Source organism: Dermacentor variabilis, chromosome 1 (assembly GCF_050947875.1).
Source record: "Dermacentor variabilis isolate Ectoservices chromosome 1, ASM5094787v1, whole genome shotgun sequence".
Lineage (NCBI taxonomy): Eukaryota > Metazoa > Arthropoda > Arachnida > Ixodida > Ixodidae > Dermacentor > Dermacentor variabilis.
The window spans coordinates 98,332,473-98,344,476 of record NC_134568.1 but is presented as its reverse complement, the minus strand read 5'-3'; positions in this window follow the sequence as shown (position 1 = coordinate 98,344,476).

The window sequence follows — 12,004 nt, the reverse complement described above, 5'->3', positions numbered from 1 at the left end:
GGACCTGCAAGTATGCGTAGGCTGCCGCTCTTGAACGCCAGATTTTTTTATTTTGCGCTGTCAGAAGGTAGGTGGTGCGTGTGATTTATCTTAGTTAAAATGTGTTAGGACTGGGCAACCAAATGCCAACGTTTTTCGTGCCGGGATGTACCAGCGGGTACCGGCGCAACACACAGAAAAAGCACTTCTCTCCGCCGACAGATGCGCTTCTCCTTGCAAAGTGGGAGAGAGAGATACCCCGCGCAGACGAAGTGTTGAGGAAAACATGCAAAGTGTGAGACACCCACTTCCTAGAAGGGGACATTTTGCAGTCATATAAACATATAATCAACGGCAAAGGGATTAAAATCGGGTGCAGAGTATGGCCTTTCTGGAGTGATGCAGTTGCTACCATATTTCCCAATCTCCCGCAGGACTTATTCTCAAATCGTAAGTGGACAAAAACTCCGAAAAAGAGAGCAAGTGTCGCAACAAACGCAGGGGCAACTCAGAGCGACGCTGTAGAGGACACCGTACAATAGTAACCGGAGCCCGTGCAAATCAGCTGTTTGAATGTTAATGACTTGGTGGAGAAGAGCGCGTCTTTGCTGTTGCCTCGACAGTGGAGATCGGCACCTCCTGAAGACGAAAATGGAGAGCGATCACAGATTGTTTTTTACGGGGCAGGAATGGAGGAAGAGGTATACATATTATTGAAGAGTGTCGTAGTTCGCAAAGACATGAGCTACGTAGTATCTGCCCGCGGATAACTGGTGCCGACGTTGCCCATGGATATGGCAATCACTTAAAATTGCATAAAATGATGAAAGTGACATCTTGCATGAAGTGCAAAAAGGATACAATGGCTTCACAAGACTCTCTACCTCCTGAAGCAATGCTTGCGATTGAACGCGAATTTGTGACTGGCAGCCTTGTTTGTCCTTCAAGAAAACTGTTTAGCTGCGTGAAAAGCACAGAAGAAACCGTTGTGCAAGCATAAAAAAAAGCATTTGCGGACCTTTTCTGGAGGGTTTTAGATGCCCTTGCCAAGACAGGGACAAACTGTATCGGTTGCCTAGAGCATAGCTGTGATTTTACAGCACATATCTGCCACTTCTATTATCTGTACACGTTCTAGTATCTGTACAAGTGTACACATATCTGTACATTTCTATTTGGTCACACTAATGCACTTCTTTTTTTCCGAAAGAAGAGCCAGGCCCAGCTAGCACAAAAGAGATACGTAACGTTTTCGTAGCGTTTATCCAAGACGATAAAAACGGGTTAAAGAAGACACGAATGAGAGAACTTCGGCGGGAAAACGTCGGATATCTCTGCTAATGTCCGGCTTAATTGCTTTCTTGAGACGATCTAGAACAGGTCTGCAAGATGTATTCGAAAAGCTGGTCTAGAAATAGGATTGGGAAAGACACAAGTAATCCCTTTGCCAAAAGTATTCGTAACCAATTTCTAAACGTTTTTAGGACGTTATCAAAAAGCTGGTCTAGAAGCGGTCTTGAAAGGTTTACGATCATCTGAAGCTAATTTTCGCGGGTGACGGGCGCGATGAGACATGGTTGTTCAAAACACGCGTTTAGTTTTGCCTCACGCGACTGGCCTATGCCGCGCAGATGTCGTCAGCCGCACCCGTTGGCACGGCCTAGGCCAATCGCGTTAGGTGAAACTGATCGGGTGTTTCGAACAACGATCTCCAATCGCGCCCCAGATGAGTAGAAGCGTCCGTGTTGACTGTAAGAGCCATGGCGCAGTGCCAAGCACTGTTCCCCGCATGGCCGGCGCATCGTCTACCAAGTCGCACGAAAATGAGCCTGTTAGGAATAATAAATCCTTAATACCGCCTTTAGTTAGCTACGATGCTTACAACCACAATGGGAATGACATCCTGCAAAGAACAAATGGCCACGTCTTGGCAGGTGGCCAGAGTGGCAGGTGGCAAGAGTGCATGAAATGAGAACATTGTGACAAAGCAAAAACACTTTATTAAAATGTAATGCTTATGCAAGGTTCGAACAAACTGTGTGAGAAATGCAAATAGAAGTAAAAGTACATCAACAATGACAAAAGTCGCAGAAAGGATTCGTAATGAACTCGAAAGTGAACATTCACTAGCACATAAAATTCCAAGTACACATACAAAAATGAACAGAAAAACCTGGAGTGTACTAAAGTGTCTAATTTATCATAGTAAAGTGCGCGTGCTATTAGATGGACTAGAGTTACGCAGAAGTGACATCGGAGCGAATGGAAGAAGTAGACTGAAAAATGCAAGAGTATGAATTGGATGGTAACTGCCTCCAAGCAATGTTACCAATCATCTAGAAGCTTGAAAAGAGCACAAAAAGAAATACCACCGCATACCATCATAAAACAATCCTGTGACAGAAATAAAAAAAAATGGGAACAATGCAAAATTGGAAATATTGCCTTTAGGATATATCAAAGAAGGTAATGGCGAGAAAAAAATAACCATACAACAAAAAAGCAATCAAGTGAAATTAGTACAGAATACTTAAACGGGGGATTCAGTGTAACAATTAAGTGAACACTACTGTAGTACAGCGAACGATGAGACAGTAATGCTGCATCTTGCCACTCCAGAACGTGAGAAATGAATATGCAAGCCTCATATTAGAAACTTACATAAACATGGAAATAAACTGGAATGCACTGGAAGCTGCATTTGTGTAACAAAGGAAGCAATGGTCATAATAAATAGTAAGTGTTTTATCTAAAAAGCCCTTTACAAGAGGCAAAGTTGTACCTCTCTGGCAAAAACAAAGTTGCAACGAATAATTTGCAAGCCAGCAAATACAATAATTAGCACACTGACATGTCACACTTTGCGCACATCTCCAGTCTCCTAAAGTAAAAAAAAGCACTCTGAATGAGAAAAACGTTTAACACATGTAGCCCAGAGCAAATTCTTTGCCAGTTCACTCACACTTTCACATCCAAAAACATTTGCCACAAAGTCCAGGCACAGTTCCACTGATGTTTACCAATTCACCCCCACTTTCACGTCCAAAAATATTTGGCACACAGTCCAGGCAGAGCTTCATAGATAAACAGCTTGAGAGCACCCTACTGATTATTGTGCAGTCCCGCTGCTGGAAATAGAACTGCCGCACATGCTGGTAGTGGTTTCAATCTAGACACACTTGCTGCCCTGGACAGGTATGTTCAGATATCTGCACTGGTGCTCTATTTTGTCGAAGTAGACACATTGATGCACTACGCTGGTAATTGAAATGTTTTGAATGCACAAGTATTGGCTTCACCAGAAAGACTTGCCCACATACCACCACTGGCATATATATGCACTTGCTCTTCACTCAGTAGCATTGAACTTAAAGTGTTCCCTATGTGGGAGCCATGCGTAAAACCGGTGTCACACGACCACTCTCGATCGCGATCAAGCCCGATCCGGATCGAAATTATCGATGCGACTGGCTCACTCTCGTAGCTTGCGCAGAGGAGCCATCACGACCGAGAAATTCGATTTGTAACGGACTGGATAGCGGCTAAAAGAGCCCCGTGTGAAACCGGTACCAAATAATGCACAGACGTACGCTAGGAAAATGTGTTGCACAAGGACAAAGAACTGCGACATGCCCTGTTGTGCGAAGCGCGCGAACAGAACACATGTATATATATATATATATATATATATATATATATATATATATATATATATATATATATATATATATATATATATATATATATATATATATATATATATATATATATATATATAAAAACTGCGAGAGCGCTTCGCGAACTCCATGCGCACACATGGCACCCGCACGAACTCGGCAGGCCGCCGTAAAGCGCGAAGGGCGCACAGCGTACATTCCGACACATTTCCCAAACTGCAGACAATCGTACTACCTAAAGCATACAAGTTATTTTATACCAAGGGCATACTCGACTCACGTATGCAGTATGCACAAGCGAGTTATGCAGCGTACATGCTGTATCCATTCGCCAAATAGTAAAATTGATAACAAGCACAAAGCTACAAGGGACTCAATACATTACTACCATTTGAGGCGTCAAATAAAATCGAATTTGGCCGTTTCATATATTGTACACAATATATGGACACATGTGGTACACGGTAATACCATGAAATACCCATCGCGTGGGTAAAGGGGGCGAAAACACAATCGAGAACCTGAAGCGCAAACGATAAAAGCACGGTATGGTGCACGCAAAATTCTGTCAGTGCGCTGTAGCGCGAGGGAAGAAAATAGGGTGAGCACTTGACCTCACCTTTTGGGATACCGCACTAGTAGTTAATTATTAAAAAAAAGCCTGTTTCAACCAGTTCCCTTGTCTGCAACACTCTTGCTAAACGGGAGACTAAGATACCACGATGATGGCTCTATTGCGGAGATCGGCAAGGTGCGCACAGACAGAAATTTTGCCGCCTTTCTTTGCATTCTGCAAAATGCTTTCTTGTTAGGATCACGCATAGCGGCCGACCCCGACGCTAGGGACACACAGGCACGATTTCGTCCCTCTAACTTTCGTCCTTATACTGCCCTTAAAGCTTTAATTACAGCGTCAGTGAAAAGGCGCCTCACATAACATGACAGTGAACTTGAAGAGCTGATTAGTGCCCTCCACTTCGCGCCCTCCAATTGAAAACACTACTGATTTCCAAATTAATCTACACAAACAGATCACACAACCCAAACTAATCACAGAACGTCGTTTTCTTGACGGCAAAACCCTGCAACACTTACATGACAAAGGGCAGCGGCAGCACATTCAGAACAGCCGCTATCATACCACAGCGCAATGCAAGTGCGATAACGTTATTATGCCCGGCTCAAACAGATCGCACAACCCAAACTAATCACAGAATGTCGTTTTCTTGACAGCAAAGCACTGCAACACTTACATGACAAAGGGCAGCGGCAGCACATTCAGAACAGTCGCAAACAGACCATAGTGCCATGCGAGTTCGATAACGTAACTATGCCCGGCTTCACGAATAACGTGGCCGCCTTGATCAAATAACAATTGAAAACACTACTGATTTCCAAATTAAAACCACACAAACATATGGCACAACCCAAACTGATCACAGAATATCGTTTTCTTGACAGCAAAACACTGCAACACTTACATAGCAAAGGGCAGCGGCAGCACGTTCAGAACAGCCGCAAACACACCACAGCGCAATGCGAGTGCGGTGACGTGACGACGCCATGACGACGCGACTATGCCCCGGCTCGCCCGGCTGCCCGGCATCACGAATCACGTGGCCACCTTGGTCACATGATTTGACGACGGTATCGCCACCTTGCGCAAGGTTGGATCGCGTTGATAGGTTGTTGAATATTGTAGAAGCCGCTAAAGAGGCTGACGCGCCGTGGCGTGGCGGTGGCGTTTTGAGTCGTTTGCAAAACGTATTCACCCCTCGTTTTTAAGCTGTCTGGCTTCCAACGTTATCAAAACGTATTCACCCCTCGTTTTTAAGCTATCTTGTTTGGAACGTCTTTGATGCGTCGATTTTGGTCAAAAATCCTTTTCAGACGTTGAATCCCTTAATACGACGTTTTCAAGACTTTGTGTGCTACCTGGGGAGAACGAGAGTGCCAATAGAGTTCGGAGGGAACTTAAAAAAGCAAAGCTCGTGTGAATGGTAAATGAAGTGAAAAGGAAGGTCTCTGAAATTGCGTGAAAAGTTTTAATAAACTATAATACGCTAATACAAGTGTACTAAAAACGTCTCTGCAATGTTTTTATAACTATTTACCAGATGTAGCAGAGCAATGTCAACATATCATACCCATTTATCAGGTAGCCCTCTATATGTGCTTTGAAAACGAAGGAGTCGCTTTATGGAACCTCTCTAGACGACCCTGGAGTGTGTATCTCGTCCTTTAAAAAATCGGGGGAAATGTTCAAACTTTGTTGTTTCAATTTTCGTAAATCCTGACTTGCGCGATTTCGCATTCGGAAAACAGGAATAAAAATTACTCGCGATCAGTGTGATTGATACGAAGAGGTAGCGTCACATTTCAAGCGCAAGTGCGAAGAACTCATTTCGCCATACCGATGCGGAAGGTATGAAACGCCAGCGCCGAGATGCAGAGATGATGAATGAGATTCACATGATTTCTACCATTGCTTATAGATGTTTTGATCAATAAACGTTGATTCATACGCCATGTATACGACAGCGTAGTTTTCTACAGCACGTTTAGAGCGTTTAAACACATTAAAAACCAAAAGCGCGAAATGCACACGCACAAAAGCGACTATTAGAGAGTTTTAGAATAGGGGACCCAAGATTTTGGGGCCCCAAAGAGCTTTGCGGGTGTTAGCGTTGGGGCACGCAGGAGTGAAGGGTTTTAGAATTGGCCTCGAGCTCCACCACTGGAAAAGCTGGCGCCACCGTCGGCGTGACGTGCTAGGAGGGATCACGTGGACATTGAGGCCGCGTCGGCTGCTTCGGGAGCGCCGAAGCGAGCTGACAACGAGAGTTTATAAATTCCCTCGTACGCTGCGGTCCTCATTTAGTAGCGAGATTTCCCCGCTTCGAGTGTCTCCTTTACAACGCTTGAAAGCACAACAACAGGTAGTGGCTGCCTTTGAAGGCGCGCAACATGGTAGGCTACTGCTCGGTGCCGCAGTGCCGGACGTACGTAACGGAGGCCGATGTCAGCCTTCTTCACACGTAGGCGCAGGACAAGAAGCCGCGTGAAGCTTGGCTCGCGAACCATAAAACCGGCAAACAGTCATCGGCTACAACTCGAATATCCAGCAAGCACAGACGCGAGGAAGATTTCTGCTACGGCGCCGTGTCTGTGATGTTCGGAAAACGTGCACTGAGGTCGACGCTCGCCCGAGTCCGTTGCCCGAGTAATGTCACGACGGTTTGGTCTATGAACTTGTCGATGCTATAGATACTGGCAAGTTCAGTGGAGTGGAAAGGGAGCGGTAAGAAGCACATTAAAAAGAAAGCATGGCATATGGTCATGTTTGTGTTATGAATTAGTGCACTGGAGAACAAAAAAGGAGCAGCGGGAAATCGTACGCTGAGAACACCGATAAGCATACATTGTGACGCAACTCTAGAAATAATATTGAAAGGTAAAATAATTTAGAATAAAAAAGAAGATTGAATCGTCGCGACGGCACGTACATCACAGTCCCCGTAGGCGTCGAAGTCTCTACAATGAAATTATTTTTTGAACAGCTCTGATAGCGCCCACGCAACAATGGTTGCTTGTATACTGTCAAACGCTCATATTCTGCGGCCTAAAGCTGATGGCACAGTGCGAAAACGGGCACGCGGCGAAAGCGAAACAGTGCGCGGACAAGCATGCAGACGCGCAGTCGGTCGCTGCGAATCTGTGCGATCGCTGCATTGAGGCTTCATTCTATTACGCTCCATTTAGTTATACAAACACTATAAGAGCATATTTCACGTAGTTTGCTCTCAGCGTTTACCTACCTTTCACGCAAGTTCAGGAGACTCCATCGCGGCGACCGCGCGCAGTGGCGTTCACTGTACGTATTCGGTAAAGAGATAGCGTCTGTAAACGATTGTGCTCTTTCAGTTTGCCCAAGATTATTATTTAGACAGTGAAAAGCTTCTCTAGGTCAGGAAGTACTTACAGAAATGCCCGTAAGAGCTCGCGCGTGGTGTTTTCAGTGAGCGCTGACAGCAAAACCTATGAGGAGCGCGCCACGTGATCCCTCATACTACGCCAGCGAGCCGCTTCCGATAGATGGCGACTCCGTAACTCCTCGCCGCCAATAGGGCTTTGCGTTTGCGGATAGCGTCTTGCGCTAACAGCGCCACTACGACGTCTAAGAAAAGCTATTAGAAATAATTAAATAAAATATACCATTTTATGATAGGAATAGTAATTTTGACTTGCGTGTATTCGCGTTTAATTACGATTTAGAGGTTATTCTTCAAGCAGCAAACAATTAGTTGCGCTTAGTTTTGAGCAACAAACCCAACTTTACGTGCCTTCACCAGCCAAGCTTAGTATTGTTAGGCCTACGAGCCATAATATCCACACTCGAATTCGGAATCAGCGGCGTCTAATGAACCAATCTTCACAACACACGCTAGTTGAGAGAAAGCGATAACCGCAGTCACTTCTCCTAGCTTGCGAACTTCACGCGTTACCACGAATCAAACCCACTTTGGTGCTAGGTTAGAGCCGTACTCGCTTCGATGGGTGCCGCCATGTTTGTTGACGCAAAGCTTTTGGGACCGCTATTTGGGCTCCCGCTAAATCGGTGAAATAGCGTTCCCAACGCAAAACCCAAACGCAGTTTGAGTCTCGCGCATGCGCAGTGGCTTCGACGCTATTTCTTTGGGGCCCCAAAACGTTTGGGGCCCCTATTCTAAAACTCTCTATTCTGCCGAAAACGAAATGTAATCGCCAATGCCCACCTTTTTCTAAATCACATATCGTTTGTACGCATACGTGGGCCAACTCCTAAAAATTGTACAGCGCATATAATTGCGCCGTGAAGGGCGAAGTTAAGCTCCGTGCGAAAGCACAACGGAACACTACGCGCCTGTAGCAGAGAAGACCGCCAGGTGGCCGGCGGAGCGAGCGGACGCACCTCACCTCGGCTCCGTGGATTTTCACTCGGGACGGCGGATTTTCGACGTGAAATGGACTGATACCACCCATAATCGGTCAGTGAAGGTGTTCGGCACCCGTTCTCACCATTTTTCGTGCAATTCCGATCGTTTTTGCCCGAAAAGGACTCTACCGCTCCGAGCCAGGCGCGGAACGCTAGGCCTCGCGTTGTACCTAGCACAAGGGCCCCCGCCGCCGCGGCCGCCGGTTAGGCCTACGGCCACCGGTGCGTCTAGACTCGCATCGCCTGCGTATTGGCCTAGGCAACGATGATTTACAGCGTAGAAGGCGACGAAATCAGCCCCGAAGACTTCGCTAACGACCCGCGCTGGTCGAGAGCAATCCAAGCCCGCAATGTGGTCTTCCCCACCCTAGCCACTTCGAATCCGGCTCTGAAGGCTTCCCAAGCTCACCCACCCGCCGATCCGGCCACGTCGGCGTCGCCCAATCAAGGCAAAACTATTTCTACAAAACTTAAACGTCATGCTCCCCTACCAAAACTCCCGGCTACGGATCTGAAAGTAATTTTCCGACCTGGTGGCGGATTGGATCTTCGACAATGTAACGGCGGCGCGCTGCTGCCCATTGTGTGCGCGGCTGTGAAGCTCAACTACCATGACGCCCGGCAGCACGACCGACTCAGAGTTAACCCGCACAATAACTCATTCACAATCAGCACCCCTGCCGAGGTGCGTGCCAAAAACTACGTGCAGCTGCAGACGCTCCAACTCAACGACAAGCAATTCCCGGTAAAGGCTTACATCGCCGCGCCCGACGATGCCGTACGTGGAATTCTCTACAACGCAATCTACAACCAAACCCAAGAAGACATATTCAACGACCTTGTCGAACTAAACCCTAGCCGATCCTACACAATAGCAGACGCGCGCCCTTTGGGCCGCACTAAATCAATCCTGATCACCTTCGTCAAAGCGAAGGAGGTTCCCAAACAGCTCAACTTCTACGGAGCCGTCTATAACTGCCACCCCTTCAAAGCCAAGGTAGAGGCCTGTTTTAACTGCTGGAGACCGGGCCACCGACCGGACGTCTGCCCGCAAGCTGTCAGCAACCGATGTCACAGATGCGGCGACACCCATCCGGCAACTTCAACTCCCACATGCGACTCCAAATGTATCCTGTGCGGTGGCTCCCACTTCACGGGGTCCAAAAAATGCAAAGTCCGGTTCGACCGGGCTGGCAAACCGAAATCCAACACCAATGCTACAACCACCACAGACAATCCTGCCGGGTCTTCATCCACCGAGAGCACGGCTCACCAGTCCCGGTCATCACGCAACCGGCTTCGGAGCAACTCCAGAACCGGTTCCAGGTCCGTCTCACGGAAAAGCCAGCACAGGAGCCGGTCCGGCTCCTTCCCGCCACTACCGAGATCAAAAGCCCAGCCCATGGATAAACAGGTGAGCTGGAAGCCGGGACCTCCCTCGCTCGCTAAAGAGAATGAAGAGCTCAGAGCACAACTCAGACAGCAGAGTCTAGAAATTGCAGAGCTACGTCAACAATTACAACTACTTCTCAGGAGAGAACAGCCTACAAAGAATTCTGTCCCCCCCAACCCAGTACAAAATATCACACCTAAGCAACTCACTCCTTCCCCTGCCCCCACCTCCTCCTCACGCGCTGCGTCACCTACTCGCAACCCCCCAGTTAAGCGCAAGGCGCAAGCTGAATATGACCCGCCCAACTCAGTAGACACAGCTGCGCTCACTCAGCTAACCTCGATAATTCAAAGTCTCGAACAAAACATGAACGCCCTGCGCAATGATACTGCAGAATGGATGACAAACATTGCAGGCCGGATGACTGCCCTCGAGCGACGTCAAGGCGCACATGCGGCCTCTATGGCTCAAATCCAGCCCCACATGCAAGGAACATTCATCACCCAGCCACACGGCCCAAATCTCATAGACTCGTCAGCTGCCCCCCAACATGGCTGCACAACGTAGCGGCATACGAGTGTGGCAGTGGAATTGCAGGAGCTTCCGAGCGAAGCGCAACAACCTGCAACTTCACCTCCAAAACCTCTCAGCAGACGAGATACCTACCGTCATAGCATTGCAAGAAACTCTCTGTAATGTCAAGCTTCGAAACTACACAGTTCATGAGTCAACCAGCGGGCTGCCACGAACACGAGTAGCGACACTGGTTCACCGTAACTTTACCGCAATTGAGCACGATTTAGAGCCTGATGACATAGACAGCCTCCTAGTAGAACTCTTACCCCGCACACGCAAGGGCAGCAGCCTCTTCATACTGAACATATATAGCCCGCCAAAAGGCCCTCCGGCACCTCTCATTGCAGCAATGCGCAAGGCACTCACGATCAGTGCGGACCACCCCATTCTGATAATAGGAGACTTTAACGCCAACCACACCAGTTGGGGCTACCGTAAAAACTGTCGTAAAGGCACCTCGCTTTGGACTTTCATCCAGAACGAAGGCTTATCCCTGCTCAACGACATAGACCAACCCACAAGGATCGGAACGAGTATTCAACACAACACCAGCCCCGACCTAACCCTCTCAAAACACCTCCCCAACAGTCATTGGACCAACACGCAGCACTCGTTCGGTAGTGATCACTTTATACTCAGCACCGATATCAACCTCACAACCTTGGCCCAGGTTAAAAAACGAAGCCTGGAGGTGGTGGACTGGGACAAGTTCCGTCAAATCCGAAGAGACGTCCCAGTCACCATCAAAGATCTGGACACCTGGACACAAACCCTCACCAAGGACGTGGCTGGGGCCACATCCACAATCCCTAACACCCCAAATGCAGAGACGGCAGACAGTCGCTTACTACATCTTTGGGAAGCGCATGCCAGCCTTCAAAAAAGGTGGCTCTCTCACAAACACAATCGACCACTTAAGAGGCGCATAGCCGCTCTCGTAAAGGAGATTGAAGCACATGCAAGCCAACTGGCACACCAACAATGGGGCCAGCTGTGCGATCGTATGAGCGGCAACCTCGGCCTCAGAGACACGTGGACATTTCTTCGTTGCTTGCTCGAACCAGGAGGCACAAAAGCAGAGCAAAGGAAGAATGTCAACCGCATTCTGCACAAGCTTCCTTTGCAGGATGACGTCTTGTTAGACGCTCTTAAAGCACATTACCTTACCACAACTCCACCTACCCCGCTCCCTACTTACACCGGCGGCCCCAATCCTACACTAGATGAGGACATTTCCAAATGGGAAGTTAAAGCTGCCATACAGAAACTACGCACCACTTCGGCCCCGGGGGCAGACAAAATCAACAACAAGATGCTCAGGAATCTGGACGAGCGCTCCATACAGGCTATAACAGACCTCTTCAACAGGTACTGGCAAGATGGAGCACTACCAGCCCAATGGAC